General features: G+C 41.4%; 1 long non-coding RNA gene across 1 annotated transcript in view; it reads right to left on the bottom strand.

Annotated features, from left to right (window-relative positions):
* LOC127007022 (uncharacterized) overlaps window positions 1–15,578 on the bottom strand; it is a 129,249-nt gene extending 113,671 nt beyond the window's left edge. The window contains exon 1 of the long non-coding RNA XR_007760021.1: window positions 15,382–15,578. This is a non-coding gene — a long non-coding RNA (uncharacterized LOC127007022). The remainder of the gene's footprint in view (window positions 1–15,381) is intronic.
* Window positions 15,579–18,800: the final 3,222 nt, after the last annotated feature.

Genomic DNA, 18,800 nt, shown 5'->3' with positions numbered 1-18,800 from the left:
TTAAATGATACTTCTTTGGCAGCTTATTCACATTTTGCGTTTATAAGAGCAGTGCTGAGCGGGGTATTTTTGTTTTCTTTACATGTCTGACCTTGAGCTGTTTCGTCTGCCGTGAAAAAAATATACATAACCCACTTTGATGCATGGTTTTATATATTACGGACGGCAAGAACCAAAAATCTATGTGGTGTTGGAGGGAAAAAGAGGTTAATACGTGAATGAACTAATTACATGTATTACAGACGCATCAAAAGGTGAAGCGAAGCCGAGATAAAAGAAGTGCAAATAATTACTGAGCGAGAAATAAGGGAATGGAAAGACCAGAACCAAAGGGAAAGTATATAAGGGAAGACAAAGGAATGAAAGTGTTTGAATTAGTGTGTGTGTGTGTGTGTGTGTGTGTGTGTGTGTGTGTGTGTGTGTGTGTGTGTGTGTGTGTGTACATATGCGTGTGTGAATAAGTGTTTAAATAAAGCGGGGGGAAGGATCAGGAGAAGAAAGTGGACCAGCGAAGAGAATCAAAGCCATAAAGGTCACAAGACGAAGCTAGTTGCCTCTCCCGCCGCAAGACAATAGTGGCGCTGCGATACGTGAGCCGCGGCGTCTACAGAAACAACGAAGCTAAACGCGGCGATCACTGTTGGCATTTTAAACGAGTCCTAGCAATCGGAAATGAGCACCGAAGCCACGCGCAGATATACCGTATGCCCCCAACTTTACCTAATTATTGTACCTATCCCAACTCAACCTGTTTACCTGCCAATCCTTTGTTTTCATGATATCAGAGTTATTATAATACGTACGACCTTTCTGAAATTATATATAAGAAGCCACAATCATGACTAAGGAAGAAGTTGACAATAGAATGAAGATTTACATTAAGAAGTGGACTTTTGGAGGTCATGTCGTGCGTGTACCTCAGAACAGATGGACAACCAACAGAACAAAAGGGCAGCCCAAGGGTAAGAGAAATGAAATCAGCCAGGCACACAAATGGAGAGAGAAAATTAAATACTTTGCCACAGCTGGATAGAGTACATTATAATTACAGCACCAGATAAAGTGAGAACGTCGGGAAAGATCTACACCCTACAGTTTACACCAAAGGAAACAGCTCAAGGGAAAAAAAATAAAAAAAAATAAAAGCTCGCAAATCAGTAGTCAAATAACGGCTAATGGTGATGTTTTAATTACAACTTATCTTTCACTTATAACCACCTGGATACGCGGTCGTTCACAAATCTGTATCATTCCCACCCGAGCGACTGTCATCCCGTTGGAATAAGAAACAGGCGAGCGGCTGAGGCGCGCCCCTTTAAGGCGGCGAGGCGTGTTGAGTCTTCAAGGTTACCATGACCTCTTTTCGAGCCTCACTGCCTCCTGTCTCGCACTGAATGGACACTGAACTAAGAGGGCGTTGTTCTCTTTAACCGTCTTCTTCTTCTTCTCCAGCTGTACACGCAAGAGGTTGTCTATCTTACCTCCACTATTGCAATTTTTTGTCGTTTTTTATATTTTTTTTTATATATTATTGTCCTTCAGGAAAACAGAGCAACGCTGAGGGAGTATCAAAAATACAGGAAACTATACCAATAAAGCGTGCCGGTGACTATTCTGGCATCGCACAACAGCGGGAATGTTGGTTGCTTTACCACCGCTTGTCTGCCCAACATCACTGAACTTCGCCAGCTGCACATCCAATCGTGCCTGCCATGCACGGTGCACGGTACTGCCCCCGCCCACGCCCGCTCCCATTGCTGTCCTCATGGTGGTGGCGGGAAGCAGCCCATGCGGCGGTGGTGGCAGCTTTGGAGCGGTGGTTTAGAGGCGTTCCGGCGCGGGGAGAGCCGTATAAAATAAACCCGACGGTAAAAGTCGAGAGCACCGCAACGCAAGTCGGTACACAATACGTGTGTAGATAAATGAGGAGATACATATGCATAAACAAACACATAAATAGAAGAGAAATTAAATAAATAAATGAACGTCAAATAAAATAAACGAATGAATAAATATATAAATAAATAGAATTCAACGAAAAAAAGATACGGTAGTGACAGTAGTAGTAGTAGTAGTAGTAGCTAGTAGTAGTAGTAGTAGTAGTAGTAGTAGTAGTAGTAGTAGAACATGAATATCGTTGACATGCGAAATGCTCTTAATTTAAGAGTCTTCCTCAGCACATTTCATAATGAACTACCTATTTTTTTCCTGTTAAAATGGGATATTTGAAGTTAAACAATTTTTCCATTAGTCGACCCATGCTAAGGCTGACCCAAAAATGCAAACCGGCCACTCCCTTGAAAAACAGGAGCAGCGACTGAACAGCTAAACTAACCGTGGCTGCATACCGCGTGGCCTCGGATTTGTTTACACTTTGATTTTTTTAACTTTTGATGCTGTATGAGCGCTCCTTCTCATTCTTTTTTTTCAAGCTTTAAAGTCTAAAGTGTAAAGGTTGGGAATCACTAAACTAGACCAATAAAACCTGGCCCATGAAAGTAATTAACGAGAGTACACACTTGAGGGTGATGGGAAGGGACACGAAACAAGAAAAGTCGAGCAAGTGCCAGGCCACAACTCTCCTGCAGGACGGCCAGCCTCCCGCGGGACTCGAGGACCCTGCAGCGGCCTGCACCACCTCTCACGAGCTGTTTTAGGACCACGGGAAAACTCGAAGGGAGAGGGAATCCTTGCGTAATCTCGGCCGGAAGGGAGGGATTCGAGTAGCTCTCCTGAAAACCAAGCAACAAGGATTTATTTTTTGTACCCAAGGAAGTCAAGTGAAACCAAGATGGAGGCCAACGCACCCAGGGCCCCAGCGTTGCCAAACTGTCGTACTTTGAGCATTGCATTTATCATTATTACGCTCCAGGACTGTCGTAACCACACAAATAACGATAGAAAATTAAAGTTAGCGTTAAAACTGTTAAATATTGGTGGTTTTCGTTCTTTTTTGCTAAAGTTATCGGTCAGAAACTACGAAAATGCAATGCGCTGAGTACGATAATTTGTAGCGTTGTCAAATTGTCGTACTCTGAACATTTTTACGCTCCAGCACTGTCGCAACCAAACAAATATCGATAGAAAATTAAAGTTAGCGTTAAAACTGTTAAATATTGGTGGTTTTCGTGTTTTTTTTTTCTTTTTTTTTTTAGTTATCGATAAGAAATTACGAAAATGCAATGCGCTGAGTACGATAATTTGACAACGCAGACTCGATCAGAACCACGCGCTCATCCTCGACTTGAATTACACGATTTAATCTTGGACGCCCCGCCTTCCTCTGTCAAAATACTACGGGCTCGAAAAGTGATGATCATAATGCATTTGAAAGGCAATTGTATGCTTATGCTAATTCCTACACTCGTCGGCAACCCTCCAAGGCATGGCGAGTTTAAACGTAAACAATGGTGGACTACAGCAGGAGGACGACTGTGACTCTCTCTCTCTCTCTCTCTCTCTCTCTCTCTCTCTCTCTCTCTCTCTCTCTCTCTTGCTGTCTTTGTCTCTTGCTGTCTCTGTCGGCCTCACTCTTCTCTCTCTCTCTCTCTCTCTCTCTCTCTCTCTCTCTCTCTCTCTCTCTCTCTCTCTCTCTCTCTCTCTCTCTTAATCAACACGTAATAACCGTATGGAAATTAAGAGAAGCCTCGGCGCACATCAAGCATTCACCACTTAAGTGTTTCTCAAGGTAAACGTAAATAGGAAACAACTAAGAAATAACACAACTTGCAATAAAGAAGTAAAGAAGATTCTGGCCAAATAAATAAAACAAACTCTCAAATGAAGCAGACGAAAAAAAATCAGGAGAATGCGGTTGTTTTCCAGTTCTTCCGCAGTTTACGTTTTCTTTTGTTTTCATTCTCGAGATACCGAACAAGTGAGCATCGAGTCGGCCCTTCCATTCACACGAACATCACGTCACCGAATATTCTTGGAAATCCCCTGATCTGCTCAACCTCCACTCCCTCCTCCACTCCCCCCGGGCGGCTGACATCACCACCAGCACCACCAGGACGTGTCAATGACGTTTCCGACGCCACTGAAGCCGTCTCATGCAGCAGGAATCCCACTTCATAGATTGCAACAGTTTGGTATTACATGCTGCCCCTTAACCTTCTCCGCTATGAGTCTCTCGCAGCAATTCACACTCGTTTACAAGTCACCTCTTTACTGTTTTATGGCTCACTTGCCCGCTATGAATCTCTCTCATCACCTCACACTCGTACGTCACCACTTTCATTTTTTACAGCTCACTTGCCCGCTATGAGTCGCTCCCAACACCTATCACTCGTTAATACGTCACCTCTTCCTCTTTTTACAGCTCACTTGCCCGCTATGAGTCTCTCCCATCACCTCACACTCGTATACAAGTCACCTCTTTCTTTTTTTACAGCTCACTTGCCCGCTATGAGTCTCTCCCAACACCTTACTCGTACAAATCATCTCTTTCATTTTAAACAGCTCACTTGCCCGCTATGAGTTTCTCCCATCACCTCACACTCGTACTAAACACCTTTCTCTTTTTAACAGCATAGGAAGCAGCAACAAGGAGACACAACAACAACGAAAAGCAAAGAATAAAAGACCAAGTAGGTACTGTTCCCCTAAAAGAAAAAAGGAGAATGAGTGGCCAGGCAAGAGAGGTCAGTTTCGGGTGGAGATGTGTTGATATTCTCCACCGCTTCCACACAACACACCACCTGGCACATTCCTCTACCTCCCCCACCTTTCCCCCAGCTTCCTCTCCATCTCGCATTCCTGACGTCATCAACCTCCTCCTCCTGTCCCTCCTCCTCCTTCCTCCAACAGTGACGTCATATGTTTGTCCCTCACTACGTCACAAACTAGCCCCGAGAATCGTCTATCTATAGCTGTGACGCCTACGCTCAGAGGGAGGCAGGGAGTGGGTGGGAGAGGGAGGGAAGGAATATACGAGAAAGAGGAGGAGGGGTAGGAGGAGGAGAGAGAAGAATGGGCCCTGACTCAGAGTTCCCAGTACAGTATTACAATGCATAAACCACGAGGAGGAGTCACTACTGGTATACCGGCGTCCCTTCCACCTACACTCCTGCCACCGTGGACAATACTACACCATGCGAACACAAACTCATACGTGGAAGGGAGATGAAGAGTGTCCCTGAAATTAACTTAGAGAAGAGGGTAGGGAGGAAGGAAGTGGGGGAAAACAAAGAAAGGAGAATAAAACAGGAGATGAGTGAGATGAAAAAAATACTACACCATGCGAACACAAACTCATACGTGGAAGGGAGATGAAGAGTGTCCCTGAAATTAACTTAAAGAAGAGGGTAGGAAGGAAGGAAGTGGAGGAAAACAAAGAAAGGAGAATAAAACAGGAGATGAGTGAGATGAAAAAATAATGCGGTGCTGTTAAAAGAGTTAGTGGTAGATTGTAAGACAGTACCACCTCCACTATCACTACCATCAACACCATTACCACATACGAGAGAGGAGAAAATGATAGTACGTAAATGTTAAAGACGAGCAGGTGGTGTACACTATAGGAAGCAGCTCTGTAAGGTACTAATATATATAGGATCAGGTAGATAAGAATGTGAGATATTAGTATTAGTACCTTATAGATCAAGGACAACAACAACGAAAAAAAAAAAAAGGCCGTTAGGCGTTACTACCTCTAAAGAAATATGAATGCGTGGTTAAAAGAGGGGAAGTGTTTGGTAGATATTTGACATACCTTTGCACTACGACGAAACTATGGCAAATATCTACTCTTCCACCCCAGTTCTCGCCACCACCAGCAATATCCACACGTATAAGAGGAAAGGAAAACAAATTATCTAGATGAAGAGATGAAGAAGGGGAAGGGTGGCGAGAAAGAGGGAAGGAAAATTAAATAAGAAGGAAGAAAGGGAAGCGATGATGATGATGATGATGATGATGATGAAGAGGACTATAGTGATGATGGTGAGAGGAATAACAATGATGATAACGACAGAGATGATGATGACGACGATAGTGGTGTTGATGGTGATGATACGAGGTGGTAAGGGATAGTGATGGTGAGGAAGATAATACACGTAGATAAGAAAGAGGGAAGCAAAGATAAGGAAGGAAAGAGGAGAGATAACGAAGGAGAAAGGTTGGGGGGGAGGGTGGCGTTGGTGATAGATCCGGACATATAATAGAAAGGGTCCCACAGCCTTCACCACAACCACACCGCTACGATCAACACCACCAGCAATATTCACACACATAAGCAAAGGTAAACATTGATACAGTGGTGCTGGTGGTAGATACGAGGAACATATACTGGATACATAGTTACATAATTCCTTCTTCCCGACCTTCACTACCACCATCACCGCGATTACTATTGACGCGTATAAGGGAAAAGGAAAAATCTGATAAAGAGGTGTTGGTGGATAGATTCGGAGGACATAAAGTGGATAAAAAAGCCACATTTCCTTCTTCACCACAACACCACAACTACCATCACCACCACAATCATTTCCTCGTTCCTTCGTTCAATGGGCTTATGGTACGGTGACAGCATACGCCGGGGACATAAGAATAATATATGAAAAGCTTGATCGTCTACCTCCATTCCCCACCACCACCAGCAACGCCCCTCACACGTATGAAAGAAAATAATATGTAATAATTCAATGGTTCTGGTGTTGAGCTGGTGATACTACGAGACCCAAAACACATTGAAAAAGACGTTAGTGGTAGTTTAAGGGACAGTGTGGGTGGTGAACTGAATACGAGATCCGGAGTATATGAAAAGAAAAAGAATGTTAGTGGTAGTTTGTGAGACAATAGAGTGAATGAGAGCCTGTACCACCACCAACATTCACTACCACCAACACCATTCACACATATGAAGAGAAGAAGAATGTTAGTGGTAGTTTGTGAGACAGAAGAGTGAATGAAAGCCTGTACCACTACCAACACTCGCTACCACCAACAACCCCATTCACACATACGTAAGAAAAGAAAAACAGTAATTCGATAATGTTAATGACGCGCAGGTAGCAGACACAAAACACATACAATACATAACAAATAAGGCTCCAGTCCCACCTCCATTGTCACCACCAACACCAACACCATTCACACGTAAGGGAAAACAAAGGGAGAAAATGTTAGGGGTCTCAGTGGCAAGCTAGTAACACATAAGGGTCCAAAAATATACAAAGAATTAGCTGGTGATGGTTTGAGAGGCAGTAAAGAGAGCGAAGGCCATTAACACATGTACTCCAAGCCTTCCATGACCACCAGTAACGGCCGTCCACGCGTAAGAGAACGAGAGAGGAGAAATATACAATGGTTTTCGTGGTGAGGTAATGGTAGATAGCAAGAACATAAAAAGAACATAAAATAAGAAGAGAGAATATACAGAGGTGTTCGTGGTGAGCTGGTGGTGGTCCGGGGAGAAGAAAATATGAAAAAAAACATAAGAACATAAGATAGTAGACACATGACATATGGTAGATAGTTGGAACATGACATAAGAAAAGAGAATATTCAATAGTGTTCGTAGTGAGCTGGTGGTGAATTTAGGGAAAGGAAAATAAGGAAAAAACGTAAAAAAACAAGATGGTACCCACAAATAACATAACGGTAGATAGTTAGAACATGAAATAAGAAGATAATATTCAATGGTGTTCGTAGGGAGCTGGTGGTGAGTTCGGGGAAAGGAAAATAAGGAAAAAACGAAGGAAAACAAGAAAATATATATTGGTTTTAGTAGTGAGCTGATAGTATACAAATAGGGCATAAATTAAGGAAAAAGTGTATAAGGAGTATACAATGATGTCCTTAGTGAGCTCGTGGCAAGTTCAAGGAAAGTAAAATAATGAAAAAACATGAAAAGAACAAGAAAGAAATATAGAATTGATTTAATGATGAGCTGATGGTAGATACTAAGAATATAAAATAATAAAAAGAAATAATATACAATGGCAGGAAGTTCGAGGAAGTAAAATAATGGGGAAAAAAAAAAACATAGCGTCGTGATGGATGGCTTAAGCGGCAATAAAGCGAAGGAGAGGTTGTAGTTTGCGTTGTAGTTACGATGTTAAACGCGGTAATGGCGGCACTGATGAAATTAATATGCAAGGTAAGACAGGTGAAGGAGGAGGAAGAATGATGATGATGATAGTGATGATGATGATGATGATGATAATGATGATAATGATGATGATGACGATAGTGGTATGGATAAGAGGAATAACAATGATAATAATAATAGTGATAATGATGCTGGTGATGATGATGAAGATAATTATGATGATTGTGATAATGATGATGGTGATGATGATGATGATGATGACGATAGTGATAGTGATGATGATGATGATGAATAGGACGATAGTAGTGATGGTGAGAGGAATAACAATGATGATAACGACAGAGATGATGATAGTGAGAATGATGATGACGATAGTGGTGTTGATGGTGATGATACGAGGTGGTGAGGGGTAGTGATGGTGAGGAAGATAATACACGTAGACAATAGTGAGAAGTGACAGTGAATAATGAAGGTAACTGACGACGATGCATACAATAGTGAATAGTGATGGATGGATGATGAATAGGCTACACCATGACGCCATATGACCATCCCACCACCACCACCATCACCACCACCACCACTGCTACTACTACTACTACTACTACTACTACCACCACCACCACCACTACAACCACGGTCATGAATACAGATCAGATGTCATAGAAGAGGAAGGAAGAGGAAATGGAGAGAGAGAGAGAGAGAGAGAGAGAGAGAGAGAGAGAGAGAGAGAGAGAGAGAGAGAGAGAGAGAGAGAGAGAGAGAGAGAGAGAGAGAATAATTGGAAAACTGGAGAAATTAAACCGAAGTGAAGGGATAAGAAAATATGCAACAGGGTCCGAGGGGCGATATGAAGGATGGGATGATAAAAGGGAGAGAAAGGGAGGGAAGGGAAGGAGGGAGGAACGCCATCATAAATAAACCGGGAGAAAGGAAGGAGAGGAAGAAGGCGAATAAGGGAAATGAAATAGTGGTGCGTAGATGAGTTACAAGGCAAAAAAATATAGAAACTCGTGCATGGCGGGAAGATAAGGAAAGAATGTCCTGCCCTTCATTTAACTTAAAGAAGAAGGAAGGATGGAAGGAAGGTGTGGAGGAGAACAAACAAAGAAGAATAAGACAGTAGATTAGTAAGATGAAGCAAAAAAAAAAAATTGTGAGACGGGGAGAGAAAAAAGTATTAAAGTAGGAAAGAAAAAAAGTGCAGTGGAAAGCAAACAAAGGAAAAATAAATTGATAATGAGCCGAAGCAAATGCAATAAAATTAGACATGGACGAAAGACAAAAGAAAACGAAAATTCCCTTTAAATAGAAAAAATATTGATGAAAATGGAAGGAAGGAAGAAGGCAGAAGCAAACGAAGAGAAGGGAAAGAGAATATGAGTTAGAGAAGTAATAAACACATACGAAGAAAGAAAAATTGAAATGAATAATCTGTCTAGAAATGAAAGTAAGAAAGTAACAAAGGAAAGCAAACGACGGGAAGGGAAGAGAAGATGAGTTTGGAAAGTAATAAACACATACGAAGAAGAAAGAGAAATTAAAAACGAAAAATATATATAAATGAAAAGCAGAAAATAGGAAACGAAGAAAAGGGAAATGAAAGATGAACAGAAGCAAAAAAAAAATCAGACATGGACAGAAAATAGAAAAAAATAAAGAAGGAAATATATGAAAAATGAAAGAAAGGAAGGAAGGAAGAAGCGGAAAAAAGCAAACGAAGGAAAATGAAAGAAAAAATGATCCAAAGCAAAAAAAAATAAATCATACAAGGAAAGAAGGTAAAAAAAAAATAAAGAATGAGATATATGAAAAATTAAAGAAAGGAAGGAAGAAACGGAGAAAAGCAAACGAAGTAAAAGAAAACAGATGAGGAGTTACAGTAAAAAAAAAAATCATGCATGGGACGGAGATAAAGAAAAAAATAATAAAAAATGAACGATATAAATAAAAATGAAAGAGATGAAGAAGTGGAGGAAAGAACCCAAACAAAGGCAAAAGAGAGTGAAATAATTGCAACTAAAAAGAATAAATAAATAAAAAAGAGGAAATTCATGTGAGGACGGGAGAAAGAAAACCAATCCTTCGAAGAAACAGAAAAAATATACCATAATTGATAACACAGAGAGAGAGAGAGAGAGAGAGAGAGAGAGAGAGAGAGAGAGAGAGAGAGAGAGAGAGAGAGAGAGAGAGAGAGAGAGAGAGAGAGAGAAATGAACAGGTAAAAGAGGACGAAGGAAAGAAAATGCAAATACTAGATGGGTTAAAAAGCAAAAAAAAAAACTCATGCAGGAGGGTAAGGAGAGAAAAATGATCACAAAAAAAAAATTAAATGATGACTCTGAAATACACATACGTAGGAGAGAGAGAGAGAGAGAGAGAGAGAGAGAGAGAGAGAGAGAGAGAGAGAGAGAGAGAGAGAGAGAGAGAGAGAAGGAGGGGGTGGAGGAAAAGGAAAGGAGAAAGAATAATCCCCAAAAAAATCCTTTAAAGAAGAAAAAATAATCTTAATGAGTCATGAAGATACACAAAATTGCATACTTAGAGAGAGAGAGAGAGAGAGAGAGAGAGAGAGAGAGAGAGAGAGAGAGAGAGAGAGAGAGAGAGAGAGAGAGAGAGAGAGAGAGAGAGAGAGAGAGAGAGAGAGAGAGAGAGAGAGAGAATTAATAATGAGCCGTGGAAATACACAAAGTTACATCTAGAAAAAAAAAAAGAGAGGAGAAAGAGAGGGAAGATCAGATAAGCAAGGGAAGAGAAGGGAGGAAAGAAGGGAAGAGAAGGGAAGGCAAATGGCATGATAAATCTATAAAAAGGAGTTTATAAGTCACGGAAATATACAAAGTTACATCGTAGAAGAGAAGAATGGTAGGAAAAAGGGAAGGATGGATAAGGAAAGAAGGAAATACAATAAGGGAGAGATAAAAGAAAAAAAATAAACAGAAGAGAAAAGATGAAGGAGGAAAGAGTAAATAAGAGAAGAAGGTTTGAGAGAAAGAGGGATGTAAAAATCACGAAGGGGAGAGAGGAGATGCAGGAGAAGGGATTGGAGAAAGAGGGAAGGGAAGATAAGGAAGGGAAGGGGTGAATAAGGATAGAGATAAGGAAGGGATGAAAACGGATGAATGACAAGGGTGGAGAGAAAGAGAGGAAAAAGATGAGGAAGGAATGGAAAGGGAAGGGAAGAGAAGAGGCGGAAGAGGACATAACAAGTCACCATCACCACCGCGGACCCACAGGAACAAACTTATCGATAAACCCGACTTCAGGGGATGTCTCTTATCACCGCCGACGCAGCAGGATTAGGCGACGGAGTTTTCCCTTTAGAAATGATGAAGCCACTCGATTATCTACGAGGGGGATAATATTTTTTTTAGACGCTACAATACATAATTCAAATCACACGGGCACGAGTTAATATTTATTCACTTTTTTTTTTTCTTTTTCTTCTCTCGTCGTGGAATGTCATGTTTGATTTATTATTCCCTTCTGAAGAAAAATGTTTGAGTGTGAGTCTTTTTTTCTCTTTCAACAAGTATTCAGCAAACGTATTTAATGGTGCACTTCGTCTTTCTTCGTCTTGTATGTACCGTTTTTTCCAGAACTCTCTCTCTCTCTCTCTCTCTCTCTCTCCTAGTGATAGTTTTACACGACTTCTGCACCACGAACGTTAAAATCACGCATGAAAACCCAATTAATCTTCTCTATTGCCTTGGAAAAGTCTCAATCCTCCTCCTCCTTTATCTCTTCTCTTTCCTTCCCTCATCTCTCAACCCTTCTTCCTTCCTTCCTAATCATTCTTTCCCTATTTCTTTTTTATCTATACTTCCCTCTTCCTCTCCACCGATACGTTTAAATATATGGACCTTTTTATCTCTTTTCTTCTTTTCTTCTCTTTCCTTCCCTCTATCTCTCAACACTTCTTCCTTCCTTCCTAATCATTCTTTCCCTATTTCTTTTTCATCTACACTTCATCTATACTTCCCTCTTCCTCTCCACCAATACCTTTAAAAATAGTCTCAATCCTTCTCCTTTATCTCTTTTCTTTTTTTCTTCTCTTTCCTCCCCTCTGTTTCTCAACCCTTTTTCCTTCCTTCCTAATCATTCTTTCCCTATTTCTTTTTCATCTATACTTCCCTCTTCCTCTCCAGCGATACGTTTAAAAATATGAACCTGAGGGTAGAGGGCGACCTGCTTAGCTTGGAGGGGGCTCATCGTGTTTGTTTAGGTGTGTGTGCCAAGCCGCTGCAGCCCCTTCAAGAGTGTGAGTGTGGCGTTAATCTGAGAGTCGCCCCGCCGCCCCCGTCACTGTGCGTGGTGAGGGGATGAGACGAGAGATGGATGGGTACGAAGGGGAGAGGAGGGAGGGAAGGAGGGGAAGGGAGAGAGGGGGAGGGGGAGGGATGGGGAGAGAGGAGGAAGGGGAGGGATGGAGAGAGAGGAGGAAGGGGAGGGATGGAGAGAGAGGAGGAATGGGAGGAAGGAGGAGGGATGGGGAGAGGGGTAGGAGAGAGAGAGAGAGAGAGAGAGAGAGAGAGAGAGAGAGAGAGAGAGAGAGAGAGAGAGAGACCAAAGAAAAAAAAAGAAAATGAAAAATGATCACCGTATCCTACATTAATGACAGGCCTTAATGCCAACAACTTAATGCCTCAGTTAACATTAATATCAACATCATATGACCCGTGCCATCACCAATCCATAAGGCACGAAATAGCATATAAAGAAAAATAGTTGCAAATAAAAAAAAAGATCAAGCAAGAATATTGTATATATCTATAAAAAAAAAAAATCAAAATATATAACTGCATATATAAAAAAAGGATTTCATTTTTTTTACAGCAGAGGAAGCAGCTCAAGGGCAAAAAAAATAAACAATAATGAAAAAAAAAGCCCGCTATTATCTGCTCATATATATATATATATATATATATATATAGAGAGAGAGAGAGAGAGAGAGAGAGAGAGAGAGAGAGAGAGAGAGAGAGAGAGAGAGAGAGAAAATGTTGCATAGATCTAAAACTTCAAGTAGATAAAAATATACTCCATATCTAAAATTTCAAGTAAAACGATTTATTCTATCTATAAATTCAAGTGAAAAACAAACAGAAATATTAACGCAATCAGCATATAGATAGCAAGAACGAACGGATACGAGCAGCGATGGACACACTAGCGACCCTCCGACCCCCGGGCAGCCACGCGCGGGAACATGTTTGTCACTTCATGAGCTGCTCGAACACCATAACAACCCCCCCTCCCCTCCCCCAAGATACCTGCCCTCCCTGCCCACTCCTCTTGACTCTTTTGTAGGTGCAATGAGTAGCGGGCTTTTTTTTTTTTCAGTAATGTTTCCTATTTTTTGCCCTTAAACTGTTTCCTCTACTGTAGAAAAAATAAAATATAATAAAGTTAGTTTCTCGCACGCCATCACCTTATTAACATGTTATAATACCTACTTACTGATTCACCTACCTACCTTCTCTACCCTAACCCTTACCTAACCTAACCTACCCTACCCTACCCTTATCCTTACCTAACCTAACCTAACCTAACCTAACCTAACCTACCCACCAACCAACCATTCAACCTAATTCCCATATGACGTCTGCATCTCACTCCTTTCTTTTTTTCTTTTTTTTTACAACAAAGAAAACAATAATGAAAACAAAAGCCTACTATTCGCTGCCCCTCTATCTATACCCTTATCCTTACCTAACCTAACCTACCCACCAACCAACCATTCTACCGATCTACCTTCCCACCTACCTACCTACCTACACTACCTTCCTATCTAATCACTGACGCCTATACAGTGGGGGGGGTTTTTCTCTCTTCTGTTCAACATCCACAACACAAGCTTTACTGGCGACGAAAAGTAACGGGTTCTGTATTATCTATGGTACCTTAGAGAGCATCAAATCAATAAGCACATGAGATACTGGCACTGACCATCTTAGGTGCATCCTCAGCTAGATGCCAAGTCGTCACATGAGGACCATTAATACCTCGGCTTCCAAAGAGGTGTAGAAGAGGTGAGGACGAGGTGTGAGAGATGAAAAAAAAAAGTTGTAAAAAAGTGAAAAAAGGTGTAGATGTGTACTCGTAAAATAAGTGTCGAAGAGTTGTAAGAGAAGTGTAAAAGTTGTAAAAGAAGTGTAGCAAATGTGTAAAAGAAGTGAAGAAGGTGCTTGCTGGAGTCCCCCGTTAGTACCTTAATGGACTTGATTTCTTCACTTTCTTAAAGATGAGATTCAGGAGCAGATGTCTGGGAGTTCGTATTCCGCCCCTTCCGATTCCTTGGAGACTCGAAACCCGCATCAGGAAGTTGGAAGGCCGGGGAAAGGCTTCCGCAAAAATCCTCCCAACTTCACGGTGAGGGTTCAGTCTCCAAGGAATCAGCGGGGACAGAATTCGAACTCCCGACATCTGCTCCTGAAATATCACCTTTAAGAAAGTGATGAAATTATATCCACCAAAAAAAACTAATCGGGAGTTCAAATGAGCGCCTTTTAATCCTGTACTGACTGTTTTAATATATAGCCTAACTACATACCAAGCAGCGACATGTAGTATACACCAATAAAAAGGCACGCACTGACTTTAAACATTTATATCACAAAAATTATCAATAAATACGCAATCGATTACTGAAAGACAGAAAATGAGGATAACGGTTTATGAATCGATGATGTGTGTGTGTGTGTGTGTGTGTGTGTGTGTGTGCTCGTCTTTCCAGCTTTAAACAAATTGCATATCAACTGACGTTCAACGAAGTCATTTTCAAATTAATTTAATCATAAACACAAACCTGCATCGTTATCATTATCACAAGAGAATATACGTGACACATTAATGACTCATCGTCTTTTCAAACTATAAAGGGCAACTCACCCCGTCTGGTCTGGCTGTGTTATCTTTCTCGTGGTAGCCTAATAAATCCCTTCACTCTCTCGGGCCGGAATCCACAAGGTTGCGTAACACTGGTAGATCGTTAGACGACATTGAATGGTGACCTTGAGCTTGGAACGAAACGTATTTTTCCCTCGTTCTTCATCGATGACCCAAAGTTTTCGATTTGGTTCACGTCTGAGCTGTTTCCCGACCAAAATCAAATGCCCTCCACTCCACAATCACTCATCACTGCCTTGTTCTCGGTAAGGGCGTAACGCGGAGTCCCGTCTGCCATGAACACCTCAGCCTGGCAGCGATTTCAAAGTTCAAACTGTCAACCGAATTATCGTAAAATAAGACAGTTTAACCAGTATCACTCTTTTCGAGGAAACAGTTCGCTTGTACAATATTATGAAATGCACCGTACACCATATACTCACTGGGTGTTTCTCTGTCTTCACGCTGCACCGCTGATTATTAGAAAAGTGTCTCCCTGAGTCCCCTGGCCGACGAACATGTCCTGATGGCGTCGCGGTAACAGTCCAAGTGTTGTTTAGTACTGTTTACATAAGACTAATTTGGCCCTGACTTTCTCAACAGGCGCCATGCGATATTCTATTCAACAAAAAAAATGCAAACAAATAAAGGCATATTCTTTTTGTGTATGTAAGTTAGTGTTTACGTGCGACAACAGGTGAAGGCAGGTAAAGCAAAACCGTACATAGGGAGAGTTGGACCACTGGCTCTACACAGACGCCATCTTGCCTCTACCTTGCGCATGCTCATTGCCTCGTTCCTACCTTGCCTGAACGAGCTTTTGGAATTTCATATAGCCTACTACCATTGTTTTCTATTTAGCTTGTATTCAGACAGAAGCGTTGCATAGAAGGCGCAGTGAGCATGAGTAGCGTATAGACAAGTTGCGGAAGCTGATAGTAGGCTATGTGATTGTTCTTAGAGTGGGCTATTGAGGGTATGGGACACAGAAATCAGGGTGAATGAACGAATTAGAGGAACTGATAACGAGCAAAAGAGTCTTAATCCATTATAAAGGCCAAGAATAGGATGCAGAAGACGTCGAGTTTGTACACACACACACATACACATATGGCGAGTCTAGCGTGAGGTCAGACAATGGTGAATTAAACACACATACACACACACACAGGGTACAGAAGAGACCGAGTTAGTCCGAGACCGAATCTTCCTGAACGAGAGGCGAGGCGGGCCGTGGCGATTGTTTCGGGTAATGAGAAGCACACAGGCGGAGGGCGCGCTGATAGATGCACGGAGGGCGCGAGGGAGAGGAGGAGGGAACGGGGCGCGGAAAACAACACTGGCGGTGAGCTGAGCAGGGATGGCGGTGTTGGGGCCGGGAAGGAAGGGAAAGATGACCATGTATACGGGAAAGACTCTCCTATATAAAAGATAGAAACAGATTATTGAAAGATATGAAAAGAGAGAGAATAGAGTATCATAAGCGCCAAGGATTTCCAATATATTAGATACAAACATTACTGAAAGATGTTATAAGAAAGAAAAAGAGTAGCCAAGAATTTCCAACGTAAAAGATAGAAAGAGACTATTGAGGGATATTAAAAGAAAGAAAATAGAGTATCAAAACCGCCAATACGTCTACCCTAAGAGATAATACATTGAAAAAGAAATATAGATACGTGGAGAGGAGTAAAATTAATCCATTCAATCCCTCACTCGATTAAAAATGACTGAATAAAGACCCTATCTCCATAATCACCCTCCATCAGGTCCAAATACATAAGTTAAAAAGTTAATTGACGTTGCAAGTGGGTCTTTAACTTAATAACTGTCTTGCATTCCTTTACCTTGTGTCAGTAGGAGGTTGTGTCTCGTCCCCGGGGTGATGGCATAGCACCTGCCGAACAAGTAACCCAAGGAGGACAACCCAAAGAGGAAAACCCAAGGAGGAAAACCCAAAGAGGAAAACCCAAGGAGGAAAACCCAAGGTGGAAAACCCCAAGAGGAAAACCCAAAGAGGAAAACCCAAAGAGGTCAACCCAAGGAGGAAAACCCAAAGAGGAAAACCCAAGGAGGAAAACCCAAAGAGGAAAACCCAAGGAGGAAAACCCAAGGAGGAAAACCCCAAGAGGAAAACCCCAAGAGGAAAAGATAAAGAGGAAAACCCAAAGAGGCCAACCCAAGGAGGAAAACCCAAGGAGGAAAACCCAAGACCCGAGACACACGAGCCTGACGTAGTTCTGGAAAATACAAATAGGTAAAAATACACACCAAAATAGTAGTAGAGGTGGCAATAGAGGTTATGGTGGGGGTGTTACGGGTGGTGGTAATAGTAGTAGTCATAGTAATGGTAGTGGTGATGAGAACAGTGGTAAGGACTGAGAGTGGTGATGATGGTGATGCTCTAAAAACGAGGCGGTGGATGTAATACAGAAATGGTGGTGATGGTGGTGGTGATGGTAGAGGTAATGGTGGTGGTGATAACTATACTAATGGTGGTGGTGATAGAGATGATGGTAATGGTGATATCTATGGCAATGGCGGTGATGGTAGTGGTGGACGGCAGATGTGACCTTACCTAAACATCGACCTGGCTTTTATGATATATTTAAAGTCCATTCAGAGAGGATCATCGTTAATCTTCTTAGCGGCAGATGCTAATTCCCATTCCAATTAACAATTCCAAAGGCTATAGTTAGTTGGTATATCGTGTGTGTGTGTGTGTGTGTGTGTGTGTGTGTGTGTGTGTGTGTGTGTGTGTGTGTGTGTGTGTAGCTACCTACCTACCTATACCAAACTAACTAACTAAATAAATAAATAAATAAATAACCATCCACGTAGCCTACTAACTAAATCAATCAACTTACTAATTAACAAAATGAAAAAAAAACATTCCACGGACCAACACCCTCCATTATGTTATTTCTCTTTCTTCTCCAGTTAAAAAAAAAAAAGGAAAAGGAAAAACAAAATATGAAGTCTCTCGCCACTACCCCTTCAACGTCCTGCTATTCTTAAAACATTTCGTCCCCCAAGCAAGCACGCATATTTGACACGGCTTTCGTAGGAGTTTGAGGCATTTCCTGGGGTAATTTTATGGCCCTGGTGGTATATGGCTAATAATGGCGCCACTATAAACAATTGCCTGCGCCATGACGGGCTAGGGCCGACCATCAGGCTCATATGGATTAGCCTACCGGCGTTATAGGCCACATGTAAAAAAAAAATATAAATAAAAAATAAAAATAAAAAAGTTTAACGCTTCCTCTGTACCATGAACCTAAACAATGACTCATTACAACCCGACTGATCTCCTTTTTGACCTTTGGAAATAGTTGATCTAAGAAGGGAAAGCGTCTGAGTTTAAAAGAAAAAAAATGAAGCAGCCTTAATCGTTTTTTTTCTAAGACCTTTCCTGAATAAAAAAAAAAAAGTTGAGTCAATAAAGCGATTCTAATTTTGCTTTCTTATCCTGCTTTAGCCATAATAGAAAATAAAAATAAATTAAAGGATATGGAAATGCTGACGTCAATTAAGTCACCCACATCCAGTTTTATTTTCAATCTCATCTCTGCTCCAGCGATATAAAAAGCAAATGTGTCTTCAAATGCAGAGAAGAGTCCACGTATTTTTTTTTTTTTCCGCGGCAATAATGGCACCTCTTAAAATTAATCATCTCCCTGCATCCCACGACAGTATATTCTTACCTGCCCTTCATTACCTTAATCTCACTATACATATTTTTCCTTCTGCTCGTAATCGTATATTCCCAAGTGATTAAAGGAAAATGAACTTCTTATAACCCCGACTCTGTCATTTGCATACATTATCATTTTTTTTCTCTGCGACCGAGAGGGGAAGG

This window comes from Eriocheir sinensis, chromosome 34 (assembly GCF_024679095.1).
Source record: "Eriocheir sinensis breed Jianghai 21 chromosome 34, ASM2467909v1, whole genome shotgun sequence".
Lineage (NCBI taxonomy): Eukaryota > Metazoa > Arthropoda > Malacostraca > Decapoda > Varunidae > Eriocheir > Eriocheir sinensis.
The sequence above is the reverse complement of the archived record's forward strand: the minus strand, read 5'-3'. Positions and strand labels throughout refer to the sequence as shown.